Genomic DNA, 17,629 nt, shown 5'->3' on the forward strand with positions numbered 1-17,629 from the left:
GTCCACAGGAAAACATTTAAGGCAAAGGTCATGGTGTCCTGCTGCTGACAATTTGGCCATTTCTCCTTTCCGAACAGCTATAATTTTATTTGCATTTTTCTGGCGCATCTAATGGTGCTCATTTATACATTCAATCAACATTTACTGAAAGTATTGAGCACAGAACTAAGAGTGAGACACAATACAAAGTAAGACTTAACACTACAAAACAATATGATAGAGACTATTCCAGAGATACACCCAGGATGATGTCCAATTGCCTCAGACTTAATAACAGAAGTTTTCAAAAAGCTAAAGACATGTCATTTGGTTCTACTTCATCCATACAAGAGCATCTCAACATCTCACACAGCAGGTCAAAAGCAGCTGAGCCCCAACGAGAAAAATCTGACCAGAATAATCTCAATCCCATTGCCATTATGCCACGCAAGAACCCATCATGACTCGAGATGGAGAGCTCAACCAGACAGCAAGACTCCAAAGGATTCAGTCGTTCAAGACTCTTAACATCCCACCTACAACAACCACTAGCAAGCTGGGGTTATGGGCCAATGAGAAAATGGAATTCAGCTCTCTTGTTCATCACCTAACTGCAGAAATAATTACTGAATTAGCCCTGACTTAAGATTCTGTACTAGACGGGCGCCTGGGTGGCTCAGTCAGTTAAGCGTCTGACTCTTGATTTCAGCTCAGGTCATATCTCACAGTTCCTGGGATCAAGCTCTGCATCGGGCTCCATGCTGACAGCCCAGAGCCTGTTTGGTATTCTCTATCTCTCTTTCTCAAAATAAATAAATAAACTTTTTAAAAAAAAGATTCTCCACTAGAAAGTCTGACGAAATAGCCTTGAGGATCCTCATATTTGCAAAGATTGCATTAATCCTTCTAATACTAACATCTCTTCCAAATTCCTACATATCAGTCAATGAAAAAAAAAAATTCCAAGCAAAGTTCCCATAAGTCATCATCCCAGCCACTGTACTAGTTCATTGCCCCCTTTCCTCTTCCGACAAAATGGTGAATCATAAAGTCTCCAGTGGAACCAGAAGCCAGGTTGAACTAACACATACTATCATCTGCAATAGATCAAAGAAACCAAAATTAAGGTTGTAGAAGTCATGGCTAGATGAATGCTGGATTGGGACATGTGGGTACCTTGAGGCAGAGGGCTCCTATTCTGTATCCTGCAAGAGAAAAACATCCCCTACACTTGGGAAGCCTATTTCCTTTCCACATCTACCACCTTACACCTGAAGTTCTCCAGATCTTTCTCAGCATATCTTCAGGGGGTATAACTTCCCAGAGCCCAGGCCATAGTACCATCCTCAGGAGGAGCGGGAGGAGCGGAAGGAGTGTCTCAAGGACTCTGCTAGGTACTAACAATTGTAGCAAAAACCATAGACTCTGTGCAACAATGTTTGCATGGCCAACAGAATGGAATCTGAGAGATCCTTCTTACAAACCCATGTTCCTTAAGTGGATCCTTCCCATTCCCCTTGGACTTGCAGGGGCATCACTGATTATGAAATACACGAAGATCAGTTTAAATAAGCAATCATCACGGTCATGTGGCAGGTCTTTGCAAAATGCTTCTTACCAAGGGCCTCTCAATAATTTTTAGACTCATGTGATGCCTGACGTACGTAACTATACTGATCTCATGGAATTACTAGTTACAAGTAATTAACGATCTTGTAAGGCCAGCAGTGAAGAAAATAATTTACTGCCCAGAGTCCTCTCTGTTCAGATACATACACATTTTCTCTTTATTTCTCTAGGACCCCTAGGGAGCACTCAATGATTTCTTTGTCTATCTTCCTCAGTAGTCTGTCAGAAGTGTGCCATAGCATCTTTTCCTTCACTTTCCACTCACATCAGCCCCTCACTCACCATGTACTAAAGCTAACAGACTATGGTGTCTTATAAGTATTTTTCTCGATGCTCGTTTAATCACACTGTGTATGCGCTCTCTCCCTCTCTCTCTCTCTCTCTCTCACACACACACACCATTTATCTCAGTTCTGTGAAATGTCTATTCATATTCTTTGTCCATTTTCCTTTAGAATAGTTAATATTTTTCCTGTTTGTAGGAGCTCGGTGTAAATTACAGATTTTGCCTGAAATATATTTTACAAACACTTTTTCCAAAAACAAAGCTGATGTGTTGACTTATTTTATGTTGCTACTTCTGTAAAAATGCTTTTTGAAGAGAGCCAAAGCATAAGAGACTCTTAAAAACTGGGAACAAACTGAGGGTTGATGGGGGGTGGGAGGGAGGGGAGGGTGGGGGATGGGTAGTGAGGAGGGCACCTGTTGGGATGAGCACTGGGTGTTGTATGGAAACCAATTTGACAATAAACTTCATATATTGAAAACAAATGCTTTTTGATTGTACATATTCGGATATGCACCTCTTTTTTCTTAACTAGCTTCTGGGGTTCTCAGGGTTTTTTTTAATTAATTGAAGTACGGTTGGCACATATCAGTTTCAGGTGCACAGCACAGCGATCTGACAAGTATATGCATCACAAAACGCTCACCACAGTAAGTGCAGTTACCCTCAGTTACCATATTACAGTATAATGTTATTACAGTAGAATTGACTACGTTCATCCCTGTGACTTCTTTACTTTGCAACTGGGAGTTTGTAGCTCTTAATCCCCTTCGCCTACTTTGCCCATCCTCACCTACCGCCCTCCCCTCTGGCAACCACCCCGTTGTTCTGTGTATTTAAGAGTCTGAGTGTTTCATCTGTTCATTTGTTTTGTGTTTTAGATTTCACACCTGAGTGAAATCATATGGTATTTGTCTTTCTCTGTCTGACTCATGTCACTTAGCATTGTGCTCTCTAGATCTATCCATGTCATTGCAGATGGCAAGATTCTGTTCTTTTTTATGGCTGAGTGATATTCCATTGTGTGTATACACCACATCTGCTGTATCCATTCATCTATCAATGGACACTTAGGTTGCTTCTGTATATTGGCTATTATAAACAATGGTGCAGTAAACACAGGGGTGCATATCTTTTCAAATTAATGTTTTTATTTTCTTCAGGTGAACATCCAGAAGTGGGATTACTGGGTTGCATGATATTTCTATTTTTAATTTTTTGAGGAACCTCAATACTATTTTCCACAGTGGCTGCACCAATTTACATTCCCATCAACAGGGCACAAGGGTTCCCTTTTCACGACATCCTCGCCAACGCTTGTTACTTCTTGTCTTTTCGATACCAGCCATTCTGACCGGTGTGATGAATCTGAGATCTCATGACCTTGTCGTGGTTTTGATTTGCATTTCCCTGATGAGCGATGTTGAGAATCTGGATGTCTTCTTTGGAAAAATGTCTACTCAGGTCCTCTGCCCGTTTTTTTGGTGCTGAGTTGAAGAATTCTTTATATATTATACCTAATATTACTTAATTAATGTATTAATAAATTAAACACATTAAATTAATGTATAATGTAATAAATTAAGGTTTCCCACGTTTTAGGTTATACATGTGTGCTTTCCTAGATATCCCTGTGAGATGTTTATGGATTCATTTTTTAGATCTGTCTTTAATCCATTAAGGAATTATCTTTAAATGTTATCAGTTCTGTTATACTTTAACCAGATAGAGAACTACCTATACCAGAACAACATATTAAGTAATCCAGTATTTCTCCAAGGAATTGGACTGCAACATGCATTAAATATTAAGTATAATGTTTTCTGTATTTTGAATTATCTGTTCTGAATGATCTATCTCTGAATCTATTCTGTTCCAGTGGTCTATTTGTCATTTGCTAGGCCAATATTGTCTTGATTATAGTGACTTCATAATATCCTTTTTTTTAAATGTTTATTTACTTTTGAGAGAGAGAGAGATGGCATGAGCAGGGGAGGGGCAGAGAGAGCGGCAGACACAGAATCCGAAGCAGGCTCCAGGCTCTGAGCTGTCAGCACAGAGCTCGATGTAGGGCTCGAACTCACGGATCACAAGATCATGGCCTGAGCCAAAGTCAGATGCTTAACCAACCGACTGAGCCACCCAGGCACCCCATGACTTAATAATATTCTTATATTTCATACTCTTCCTAGTTTTCAATAGGGTATAATCAATATAAAACTTTATGATCATTTTATGCAATTTTTAAAAGACCCCTGTAGCTATCCTATTTTTGAACTGTGGGAAATTTATATATTATGTATATTTTTATGTTTTTATTATTTAAGGGAATGATTTTTCCATTTCGTATAACTCATTACTTAGAAAAAAGCTTTCAATTTCTACATTTATCTCTCATCCAGCCATCTCTCTGAGTAGCATATTAATCCTACTAGAGTGGCTGTTCTGTTTCTGATTTGGTCTCACTTTTGGGGGTGTAGACACAGTCATCTCGGCAACAAGAATATGTGTTTTTTTTCTCTCTTCCATTCCAGTACATATGTCAGCAATATAATTTGTTGTCTTGTCGCATTTCCTACAACATTAAAGATGATGTAAATAAAAATGCTGGTCATAGGCATTCAAAACTAGATCCTTATTTAATTGGTTTTAGCATCTCACAATATCAAGTTCGTTGTTAGTTTTACACAAATAATCTTTATTATGTCTAACAGTTCCCTTCTATACCTCCTTAAGAGTTACATTAGGAATATACTGAATTCTACTTAGCAGATTTCTCATCAACAGCTCATATGCTCGTACTAGTAGTTGTCTTTTAGATTTTTGATACAGTGGATTCAGTGCTGCTGGATTTTCTTAAATAGAACCATATTTGTAACCTGGAATAACACCTTCTTAATCACATCGTATTGTCTTATACTGATATCACAGGTATGCTGGCTTCACAAAGTCAGTTGGGGAGATAACATCTTTTTCTATGATCTGGAAAAGTTTAAGTTAACAGTGCAATTACCTGACTCTTAAAGACAGAATTTCTCATTCAAGCCAGGACACTGTAAGAATGAAAGAAGATGCTAATAAATAGTTGACATCATATAACTTTTAAAATATATAGTGATGGACAAAACAGTCGGTTTCATTATATCGGCGGGCTGACAGAATGGTTCCATTCAAAAAACTGTTTTCAGAAATAAAACCTTAAACAAATAAAACAGCATGCTTATGAATACAAGCATTTAAAACAATTTTTAAACTTCTTTATATTAATTTATCTTAATTTTTAAAATACGGCAAAGAGGGGCGCCTGGGTGGCTTGGTCGGTTAGGCGTCCGACTTCGGCTCAGGTCATGATCTCACGGTCCGTGAGTTCGAGCCCCGCGTCGGGCTCTGTGCTGACAGCTCAGAGCCTGGAGCCTGTTTCGGATTCTGTGTCTCCCTCTCTCTCTGCTCCTCCCCTGTTCATGCTCTGTCTCTCTCTGTCTCAAAAATAAATAACGTTAAAAAAAAATATATATGGCAAAGAAAATTAGTCTTGGTGCATATTCAAGTTCTTTAATCAGCTTGTTAGTAACACTGCATCATTGCTATTTTTATGAAAGATGTTATATTTTCATATATACAATCTTTTTTAATTTTCTTAATAAAAATTCCTGCAATCTTGTGGCACCTGGGTGGCTCAGCCAGCTGAGTGACTTCAGCTCAGGTCATGACCTCACGGTTCATGAGTTCAAGCCCTGCGTCGGACTCACTCCTGTCAGTGCAAAGCCTGCTTAGGATTCTCTGTCTTCCTCTGTCTCTGCTCCTCCCCTACTCACACTCTCTCAGTAATGAATAAACATTTATTTAAAAAAAAATTACTACAATCTTCTTTAAAGGTACATTTCATAGTTAATATATTTGAAATTATTGACCCCTTCAATTGATTCCTCTCTGTAGACCATAATATTTTTAATCGAGAAGATAACTCGTCTTCAGTGCTCAAATACCTGGTAAGCTCAGAGAAAACTCTACTACATGAAGTATATTCTTAATTTTTATTTTTATATTGAGACATACAAATATTTAAGCCACGGTATTTTAAAAGACACTGTATTTTTTGTCATACCTTTCTTTGAGAAAAACAAAAAAAAAATTCATCAGGATGAATTGTATCCACTTACGATTCTTTTTACTGTTCCATCAAAGTTAGATACCCTGAAAACACAAACTTTCTAAAATTCAATCTATTTTGAATTCTTGAGGACAACACAAGTGTATCCTATAAGAATAGTATTTGCATCAAAAGGATCTTTCCATCCACAATTCTAGATATCCCAAGTGCCACTACAAAATTTCAAAATTAAATCCTGCATCCTGTGTTTGACTTTCTTATCATTGACTTGGCTCAGTTCCTACCTTGTAAGGATAGATTCTAGTACCTTCCTGTTTGTGACCTTTTTTCCCATAATTGCAATTTGCAAAACTTCAAAACCTGAATATTTATTTTGCTTGTTTCATTAACTGGTACTTTGATTAAAAATCTCTAGGAGCACCTGAGTGGCTCACCCAGTTAAGTGTCCAGCTCTTGGTTTTGGCTCAGGTCATGATCTCACGGTTCCTGAGTTCAAGACCCACGTGGAGCTCTGAGCTAACAGCGTGGAGCCTGCTTGGAATTCTCTATGTCCCTCTTTCTCTGCCCCTCACCTGTTCTCATTCACTCTCTCTCTCTCACAAAAATAAATGAGTAAACTTAAAAAAAAATTCTAACTGGTTTCAAACAAAACACAACCCAAACGATTTCAAACAAAATACAACCCAAATTTAGAGGACTCCTCTGCAAAAAAACAAATGTCAATGCAATCAATTAGGGCTGATTTACAAAGTAGTTCTTCAAACTATTTGTAAAATCTGATCGATATTGGGCTGCAAGGACAGAAAACCCATACTCGGCTTCATCACAAAAATATTCTGGTTCAACAACTTAGCGTATGAAGAAAAATATTTGTAAAACTTGGCTATTTCTCCTATTTCCCTTGCAGTTTGTTCAAAAGAGATAACGACTTCTCTGTGCAATTATATGTGCAAATGTCTGTCCCTCAGACTTCTCATTCTAGCAATTCCATTGTGTGTACTCTGACATTGTGCCCCACTAACATGCTTATTTGTGTTCTCGCTGAAAAATAAATCATTATCGGCACTCCCAGGGGCCGAACGTGAGTATGGAGATTGACTCCAAAGAGGCACCAAGGAGCTTTTGCAGGGATGACAGTGACAGAAGCGTTCTAAAACTGAGTGGCAGGGATGGATGCACAACTGTACAAATTTACTGAAAATCTTCCAACTGTGCACTTAAAATAGGTAAAACTTCTGGTTTATAAATTTTACCTCAGTAAAGCTGTTAAAAAGATAAATTTCATTTTTTAAGGTTTATTTCTTTATTTTGAGAGAGAGAGAGAGTACAAGCAGGGGATGGACAGAGAGAGAGGGACAGAGAGAATCCCAAGCAGGCTCCGTTAGCAGCGTGGAGACTGATGTGGGACTTGATCCCACAAACCGTGAGATCCTGACCTGAGCCAAGATCAGGAGTCGGACGCTTAACCAACAGAGCTACCCAGGCGCCCCTAAATTTCATTTTTTGATGGTAAACTTTTTCAACAAATTTATAATAGAATTCACGGTAATATTAAACCTGTAAACTTCCGTGGAGTGATTTTCCTAAAAGCTTTTCTGAATTATATGAAAATAATGAAACCATTCAGGTAAAAAAATTAACTGATTTTCTTTGTGAAGCATGTGGTAACATTTACATGAAACTGGCACAGTTGGTGTGTTAAATTCTCTTCTGCTGTCAGAGCCAACAGATCAACAGTGGTGACTTCACCTTTCATGTATGTGTAAGCAACCAAAGTTGAAAATGACTGGAATTTAGAAGAGCCATGCTTCACGGAATAAAATTTAAGGACACGGTCTGAGGCTGCAGGTGTTAAATCTTGACCTTCGGGCAAAGTATTCTTAAAATAATTGCAAACTTGGGGCACCTGGGTGTCTCACTTGGTTGAGCGTCTGGCTCTCAGTTTCAGCTCGGGTCATGATCTCACAGCTCGTGGGTTCGAGCCCCGAGTAGGGCTCCATGCTGATGGTGTGGTGGGTTCTCTCTCTCTCTCTCTCTCTCTCTCTCTCTCTCTCTCTCTCTCTCTCTCTCCCCCCCCACCCCTCCCATGCTCATGCTCACTTGCTCACTCTCAAAATAAATAATTTAAAAAATAATAACTGCAAATTTTTAAAGTAGATATGGATGTTGCTTCAGTAGGTGTGTGAATTACACATTCATTCTTATCTTTCTTAAGAAACAGAAACCCAATACTCAACTTTTCTTTAAACTTTGCACTTCTTTAGCTCATTTTCTGCAACGGGGGATTCTTCCAAAGTAAATTTCCAAGTTAGTAAACAACAAAACAGAGAGTTTTCGAGTTACACTGCACAAAAATGACGAAATCACCACCCGGAGAACATTCAGACTTCCCACACTTCACGCCGACCACACCCAGGCCCAACCTGGCAGCTTTGTGCTCTTGTAGGCCACGGGGGCAGAGGGGAGGGGAGGCCACGGCGTTGCCGACCGGTAGGCCACATAGCCGGCAGGGCCAGCAGCCTGGAGGACCTTTCCCGCCAGCAGCAGGACTGGGATGAGTTAGTTGTCCTTAGCCACCAATGTAGGAGCATGTTTCATCTTGTTAGCAGGGGCTCTGCAGGCTGCTCTTTACAGAGAGATGTAAGTGAACTTGCATTTGGAGAGAACTTGGTGGGGGCGGGGGGGACATAGGGTTGTACGTAAGCATGCGTTAAGAACACTCTTCACCACACGCACTACAGAGATCATACGAAAACCCGTTCTCATGAGGTCGAGGACCACTACCCCGTCTTATTTTAGTGACTGTGAAAATAATAAAGTCCAGAACCAATGGCAGGTGGGACAGGCCGAGCAGGCACAAACTGAGACTTCTGGTGATCTAGCTGAATTTTCTACACGATCCAATTTGGGTCACTTACGTTTTACTTCCAACATTGTCCATTTCTTCTATATTTTCAAATTTGTTTCTACAGAGTTCCGCACAGTTTCCACGTGTATTTCTTATAATTCTTTCCAACTCTCCTGCCACTGTGGTTGGGTCTGTTTCCTTGTTCCTAATCTTGTATATTTTTACTTTTTCCAATTTTTTTGTCTTATTTAGCCTTTCTGCTTTTTTTCTATTCCATTAATGCCACTTTTAACTTTATCAGTACCTCTTTTTTTTTCTTTTTGAGGGAACCAGGGGTTTTGTCAGGGTTGGTTTTTTTTTTTAAAGTTTATTTGAGAGTGAGAGAGCACATGTGAGAGCAGGGAAGGGGCGGAGAAAGAGGGAGAGAGAGAGTTTCAAGCAGGCTCAGTTCCATCAGACCCTGACACAGGGCTTGAACTCATGAACTGTGAGATCGTGACCTGAGCTGAAAGCAAGTCGGTCACTTAACCAACCGAACCACCCAGGTGCCCTGTCAGTCTTTTCCTCATGAATAATAATATATATTTACTGTTTTACAGGTTTTCCTTTGAGTAAAATTTTGGGTAATATACCTTAAAAATTGAGTATACAAGTATAATTTTTATTGCTTTCTAAAGAATCACCATTTGTTAGTTTTGTTTTATTTTTGAGAGACAGAGAGAAAGAGAGTGAGAATGAGCAAGGGAGGGGCAGAGGAAAGAGGGAGAGAGAGAATCTTAAGCAGATTCCATACCCAGCATAGAGCCTGATGCAGGGTTCTCTCCAACAACCATGCGATCATGACCTGAGCAGAAATCAAAAGTTGGAGGCTCAACTGACTGAGCCACCAAGGCACCCCTGTACAATTTCTCTTTGATTTATTCTTTGATCAAAGGTTTATCTAGGAGAGTATTTCTTCGTTTCAAGTGGCATTTTTTGGGGGGGGGGGATCATATCTTTATTATTAATGTCCAATTTAATTTTATTAAGGTTTATTTTTGAGAGAGACAGAGCGTGAGCGAAGGAGGGGCAGAGAGAGAGAGGGAGACACAGAATCCGAAGCAGGCCCCAGGATCTGAGCTCTCAGCACAGAGCCCAATGCGGGGCTCGAACTCATGAACCGCGAGATCATGACCTGAGCCGAAGTCAGACGCTTAACCGACTGAGTCACCCAGGCGCCCCTATTAATTTCCAATTTAATTGGATTATAATTAGGGAATGTGATCTTAAAAGTCTCTACTTTTTGTATTTGGTATGCTTTTGATTTGTTTTTATCCAAGTGGGTTAATAAGTGTATTACTTAGTACACTTAGTACTCTAGTAACTGGAGCTTGGAAAATCGCACATCTCCAAAGAAATGCTCCCTTATATGTATCTTGGTGATGTGCCCTGGTAGCCTGCCCTGCTCACCTAAAGACTAAACCCCAGTGACAATGGTCACGTCCCAGTGTCCCACTGCAAAACCATCCTAACTTGCCAATCTGGAACCATCACACCTCTAAGTAGAAAACAAGGCAATTAGTTATCTTTAACAGCCAGATGATTGTATCACTTTGGAATTTAATCAAAACAAACCAAAGGCATGCAGTGCTCCTGGATGGTGCCCAGCAAACATCTAGTTCAAGTTTTCGTTTTCCAACCTGGGATCTCAACTCCTCCCCCGCATAAGTAGGCACTGGGAGACACCAGACAAACCCGCTGCCCGCCTACAAATCCAGGAGGAAAACATATTTGTACATGTCAAGGGTGGCTCGGCATGATTCACAGAAACCCTGAGGTGCCAAGGGGCTAGAACTATTTTTAAATGTAAGCAACTGTTAAAACAGGTAGTCCCACCAAGGCTTTGAAATGTCTGTGCTTGCATCAGATCGGCCCTGGTGATCTAAGACTCATACAATGAACACACGAAATAGAGGAAATCTTGTTTAAAATCACCAAGGAAATTCCAAGCTCTCACCAAAGAATTAGCGGATATTTCAACAAATATACACTTGGAGACAGGGTGTTGGTTTGTTTTTTTTGGTTTTTTTTTTTTTTTGTTTTACAGTTTCTCCCAAAAGTTCATAAAGTGGAAGCTTCCTGAGGACTGGCACCATTGGGGGAAGAAACATTATACTGTTGAGCGCCTACTGTGTGCCAGGCAAGCTACTTTGTACTAAGTATTTTGCGTATATTATCTTTTTGAAATTTTTTTTAATGTTTACTTTTGAGAGAGAAACAGAGACAGAGAGCGAGCATGAGTGGGGAGGGGTAGAGAGAGAGGGAGACACAGAATTCGAAGCAGGATCCAGGCTCTGAGCTGTCAGCACAGAGCCCAATGCGGGGCTCAAACTCATGAACCATGAGATCATGACCTGAGCCGAAGTCGGATGCTTAACCGACTAAGCCACCCAGGTGCCCCTATTATCTTTTGTATTTTCGCAGTAGTCGTTATAGAAAAATGTCTAAATTTAATCACATGTTTTTTTTGGTGGTAGCATATTTTTTTTTGCTTTTAATTTTATTTTTTATTTTTTTAAATTTACATCCAAATTAGTTAGCATATAGTGCAACGATGATTTCAGGAGTAGATTCCTTAGTGCCACTTACCCATTTAGCCCATCCCTCCTCCCACAACCCCTCCTGTAACCCTCAGTTTGTTCTCCATATTTATGAGTCTCTTCTGTTTTGTCCCCCTCTCTGTTTTTATATTATTTTTGTTTCCCTTCCCTTATGTTCATCTGTTTTGTCTCTTAAAGTCCTCATATGAGTGAAGTCATATGATTTTTGTCTTTCTCTAATTTCACTTAGCATAATACCCTCCAGTTCCATCCAAGTAGTTGCAAATGGCAATATTTCATTCTTTTTGATTGCCGAGTAATACTCCCTTGTATATATATACCACATCTTCTTTATCCATTCATCCATCAGTGGACATTTGGACTCTTTGCATACTTTGGCTATTGTCGATAGTGCTGCTATAAACATGGGGGTGCATGTGTCCCTTCAGAACAGCACACCTGTATCCCATGGATAAATGCCTAGTAGTGCAATTGCTGGGTTGTAGGGTAGTTCTATTTTTAGTTTTTTGTGGAACCTCCATACTGTTTTCCAGAGTGGCTGCACCAGCTTGCACTGCCATAATCACATTTTTTAAACATTTTTTCGAGTTTATTTGAGAGACAGAGAGAGAGAGACAGACAGACAGAGCACGAGCAGGGGAGGGGCAGAGAGAGGCAGAGAAAGAGAGAATCCAAAGCAGGCTTCACACTGTCAGTGCAGAGCCCAACGCAGGGCTCGAACTCACCAAGTGTGAGATAGTGACCTGAGCTGAAACTAAGATTTGGATGTCTACCGACTGAGCCACCCAGGTGCCCCTACACTTTTTTAAGTTTATTTATTTATTGGGGGTGGGGGGTAGGTGTGGAGAGAGAGAATCCTAAGCTGGCTCCGCACTGGCAGCATGGAGCCCAACATGGGGCTCCAGCTCATGAACCATGAGATCATGACCTGAGCCAAAATCAAGAGTCAGATGCTTAACCGACTGAGCCACCAGGTGCCCCTCCCTGTTTAATCACATTTTTAAATGATTAGTAGCTGATGTATCAGAAAAGCCTTGTTAAAATACTGATTCAGCTATAAAGTTTTCTTGTGATATAAACTATTTAGGGTTATATTATGACTCCAATATTTTGTCAGGTAGAATCCCCTAAAACTTTTAAGATCTGTTTGTGATTTCAGCAGACTTTCACTTCGAACACCGACCAGTATATCTACCCAATTTACTTTGAAGTCATCGTTACATAAAATTAATTAAGTAGTAACTCATCTAATCCAATGACCTTATGAGATCCAATCCCAGCTGGTATTATACCATGCATTAGTGCATCACAGAAGTAATTCTGGCCAATGACCCAAGTGATTTTTTTTATTGGGCACAAAATTCAAAGGAACGTATAACCTGCCTACCTTTTTAGATTCATCTTCTGCCCCTTTCACTTTGCATCTGTGTCCCAGCCACACAAAACTATTTTCAGGTGCTCCAAATCTCCCATTCACTAATTCCTTTGGCTCTCCATGTGCCCATTTTCCCCCACCTCTCCCACCTGATGAACAGCTCCTCCGTCCCCAAAACGTGACTCGAGGTATAACTTTTCGGGGACACACCCTCTCCATTTCCACTTGCCTCCTCCCCCATGAGGACAGCTGGCCTCCCCTGGTTTTCCATCCTTAGTACACACAATGCTCTTAACCTGAATGAAGCAACTCATTCGGCAAACTTTTATTTAGCTCCTATTGTCTACGGAGATCTTTATTAGGTACTGGGAACACAAAAATAAACAAAACATGCAGTGTAGGAAAAGTCAGACACGTATACCAGGCAGGGCAGTGCCCCAGTGTTGTGCCATCCGGATCCCGGAAGGCGGCTTTGTGAACCCCGCCCTGCAGAACCCGGAGAGCCTGGGCAGAAATGTGGGGAGCCAACAGAGAGGGGGCTGGGCAAAAGGAACTGCATGAGCGAAAAGAGAGAGATGGATGGCAGATAAGCTCTACTGATGGCAGAAAAAATTTCTCCAGCCAAGGCATTCCATTAAAAATTAAAAACATTAAAAAAAAAACTTTAAAACTACTCATTTATAAACTTTCCAAGGGATAATAAAAGCAGTTAATCATCAGAGAAAGTCACCTCTAGCTTTATTCCTGATTGTTATCACACCCAGTGCTTTCTTAAACACAATGAGGCTCATTAGTAATATGTTAAAACTTTCAGATTTTCTCCAAAGACAAAAAGGTGATCTTATGACTGCCCTGAGAAGCAGGAATGAATAAAGATAAATAGTGCAGTTGTGTGAGACAGTAATGCGGCCGACCGAGGAACAGGGTGAGGAAGGAAGACTCCTTCACCTCCCCGTGTAAAGGGGAGAGAGAACAAATCAAGACAAATGATAGAAACTTTGGTGCAAGGATCCTAGATCATTCTACTGGGATCAGCGGTCCTCCGGTCAATTTGGCTTCCTTTCCTATGACCTAATCTGCAAACATAAAGGCTGAAGTTCTCCTCGGTGATTATGTGGAAAATCACCAATCCCGAATCATATCCTCTTTGACCCACAGAAGACAAAACTTTTTAGAGTCACCCATATTATGTTGTTGTTACATAAATTCTGAAAAACAAAACAAACAAAACACTTCCGATCTTTCCAACCTTTAATTTTTACGCATCCTCGTACAGGATGTTGTGGTACCTACCTGCGGCTACAAAAATCAGAGATGGGGAAGCAGAAATCAGAGCTCAAAAGAACACGATAAACTTGAGTGGCCGCCTGTCCTTTCCATGCTCATTGTTTCCGTTCAACAGTTCAGACCGGTCAAGATGTTCTGTTGATATCACATCAACTTAGGCCTCTCATCCAAAAACATAACACATGATCCAAATGAGCAGGATGCAGACGTTGTGATCTACAACATGCCCTGATTTATACAGTGCCTGGTTCTATACTGCATTCAGAAATTCAGATGAAGGCGGAAATGACAAAGGCGTGGACAACGTACACCTTTTCTGCAGGGATTGAGTGAAAGGCATTGAGTACAATGCTCCAGGTTTAGAATAAACAAGTCTTTAAGCAAATTACTGCATGCCCATTATAAACTGGTTATAGAGGAAGGATAGTTCCGACCCCTGAAAACAGATCAGAACCTGTTACTACAGCAATGTTACCACATCGGACGCTCTCACAAACATCATCCCACGGAATACTCACAGTACCCTTTCAGTTGGCTTTATCATCCCCCTTTCATAGATGAGGAAATTGAGCACTGAAAATTGAACAGACTTCCCTGGGGTCAAACAGGCAGGTACCGGCCCCACATGGACTAGCGCCTAATAACCCGGTCAAGTGACTCTCTGCCAGTGCTCCTGCTTCCCCAAATAAAGTTACAGGTGAAATCAACCCCCCTTGTTTTCATACCAGGAACTTTTTTGTAAGGAAGACAAAAATAGAAGGTTGGTATAAAACATTTTAATTCTACTTCTTAAATATCTACTCAGGGCAAAAGGCCAGGTGTTTTGCCCGAGCAAACCAGACAATAATCCTATCTCAGTGGAAGCCCCATCTTAACCAAGAAGAAAGATACCAAACATACATTGGGAAGAGAGTCCAACAACTCTGAGTACATTAATTGTCAGCATTGGCCTCCTGCAAGGAGGAGGAGGCAGGTTTCCTGGAAAAGTGAACAGTCAAAGTGTATGACTCAAAGACTATTTCAGTACAAGATCCTATTTCAACCCTGTTGTCCATCTGTTTGCTGAGAATGTAAAGTTGTCTGGGTCCAAGTCAGAGAAGGAGATGAAATCATCTACTAAAAACACTTATGCAGGATCCCCATGAAGGCACGTTGTGATTACACAACAACCAGAGGCCGGTGCCCGCCTTCCTGTTACCTGTCAGGGCTTCCGTGCAGTCACGATGCCTCACCCCAGGGAGGTTAAGTTCAGGGATTCAGCTAAACAAATGGGGAATGCTGTAGAATTCATCATGAATTTTTTGCAGGCTACTCAAGGGGGAAAAAACTCAAGTACATGCAAGAAAGAAAAAGTTAATAAATATTTTACACACAGGCACTCACAACAATACCTATTTATCAAATGTGGCAGTCAGTCACTCTTCTCTCCCTGGTCCTCCTCCCCTGACTCCCTTATCCTTTTGAGAGGAGTCACTAAGGACATTAAACTCTCTACTCTCTACTCCTATCTTTCCTTTTGTGACATCTAGTACACCTGCATTTTTCAATACGTGGAGCCACCCTCAAGCCATCCCTTGCATGCCTCCATGGTTTCTCTCTACCTCGTTTAGAGTGAGAGGAAGTGAAGGTTCCAGAGAATATCGAATTTTAGAGAAGTTCAGGAGAACTAGTATTCAGGAAGCTAATGAAGTCAAGGCTTTAGACACAAAAGAGTCCAGACCCCAATTTTAAGAGCAAGTAAATTATGAGATAATAATTAGCATTTCAGCTATGTTGTAGACCAAATGATCATTTACGGTATGGCTAGAAATGTAAACTACCAAGTATAATATCGTTTCCATAGTAAAATGAGTTCTAAGTTCTAAACAACTGACCCACAAACAAACTTTTGGAACACTTAGCATTCATTAGTTTGGGTCACTTACCAGAAAATGTAACAATAAATTTTTCCCCTTGAGTTTCTCCTCACAGCTGCAAAAGAATATAGAAAGTATAGGTGTCTATAACTGGGTGATTCTATTTGACCTCCTTCCTTAGAAGCTCCTTCAATTGAGAAACAACCTGGACCATTTGTTCCTAAGAGCCCCAGGTGAATTTCCTCCCACTGTGCCCAATGAAAGTAACTGGACCCATTTCTAGATAGGTAGCAACTATAGGGGAAAGGGCTCTCAACATTATCATAAAGAGATAATAAGGACAACAGGTTGGGAGAGGGTTTTATTCACTTTATATTGGCAAAGAAAGTCAGTAGTTTGCTGCTACTGTAGCCCAGGGCAAAAGGTGAACTCCGATGGCAGATGATTTCTTCTGAGCAGATACTGCAATGGTACTCCTGTGTGAGTGAGGTGTGTGTGTGTGTGTGTGTGTGTGTGTGTGCGTGTGCGCATGTATGTGTGTGTGGAAAGGCAATTAAGGTATAAGGAACAAGACTGGAGGGACAATAATGACATGATGTACTTCAAAAGGGAGAAAAATTGACATGACAACACATTACCCAAGTCTGTCATAGACTTCTTTTCTCTTCAAAGAGCTATAACCTTGGGTCAAACCTGGAGTAGAGGGGCTCTTAGACTTCTCCATGTAATAATTAGAGTACCCAGAATGGGCTGTAGTCAAACCAGATGAGTGAGAAAAGACAAGAGTTAAACATTCCTACCAGTAAAGGATGTTGCCTTCAAATCCCATGGCAGCCATGTCTGGACGATGTAATTCTGCCTCCTTGGTTAAAGCTGATTGGACCCAGAATAGATGTCTGTCTGCAGCAGAGCCAATCAGATTCTCTCTGCCAGGAATTCGGAATTCAGATTTAGGAACAGCTAATCTGTGCACTTGGTTGAAGCCGTGCAACAGCCATATTCTATCATCTATATGAGCTACAGAAAAATCCAGAGAAAACACAATAAAGGAGATGCAGTAGAGGAGGTAACGTAAGAGTCAGAGAAAGAATGATGGCTTTCCACTTCTCAGTTCCAGTTCCTTCCAGAAGCCACTTGCATTCCTATCTTTGAATTCCTCAAGACACTCCTGGTCCTTAAAGCAAATTGCCCGTTTTTGTTAAAGCTAATTCAAATTTACTTCAGTTATTTAAAATCAGAAACACCTTGAGTAAACCACATTACCATAAAGTAAGTCAGTATCATGCTATGAAAAGAACATAGACTTTTGAATCTGCCAATGCAGTGTTCAGATCTTGGCTCTACTAAATACAAGCTGTCTCGTCGAGACTACATTTTCTAACCTCTTTGAGCCTTGATCTCCTCACCCACAAAATACAGATAATGATTGCCATGTGTAGTTGTAAAAATCAGAAAACACATCTAGAGGGGCACCTGGGTGGCTCAGTCGGTTAAGTGTCCAACTTCAAGCTCACGTCATGATCTCATGGTTCGTGGATTTGAGCCCCACAACAGACTCTGTGCTGACATCTCAGAGCCTGGAGCCTGCTTCAGATTCTGTCCCCCTCTCTCTCTCCCCCTCCACTGCTTGTGTTTTCTCTCTCCTTCCCTCCCTCCCC

General features: G+C 40.7%; 1 long non-coding RNA gene across 1 annotated transcript; it reads right to left on the minus strand.

Moving 5' to 3' along the window:
- Positions 1 to 4,288: 4,288 nt before the first annotated feature.
- Positions 4,289 to 16,935, minus strand: LOC122238552. Its single transcript, XR_006217476.1, has 4 exons — positions 16,772 to 16,935; positions 16,041 to 16,086; positions 4,908 to 4,947; positions 4,289 to 4,469 (listed from the first exon to the last, which is right to left on the minus strand). It is a non-coding gene; the product is annotated as an uncharacterized LOC122238552 (long non-coding RNA).
- Positions 16,936 to 17,629: the final 694 nt, after the last annotated feature.

The sequence above is a fragment of the Panthera tigris genome, chromosome B2, assembly GCF_018350195.1.
Source record: "Panthera tigris isolate Pti1 chromosome B2, P.tigris_Pti1_mat1.1, whole genome shotgun sequence".
NCBI classification, from domain to species: domain Eukaryota; kingdom Metazoa; phylum Chordata; class Mammalia; order Carnivora; family Felidae; genus Panthera; species Panthera tigris.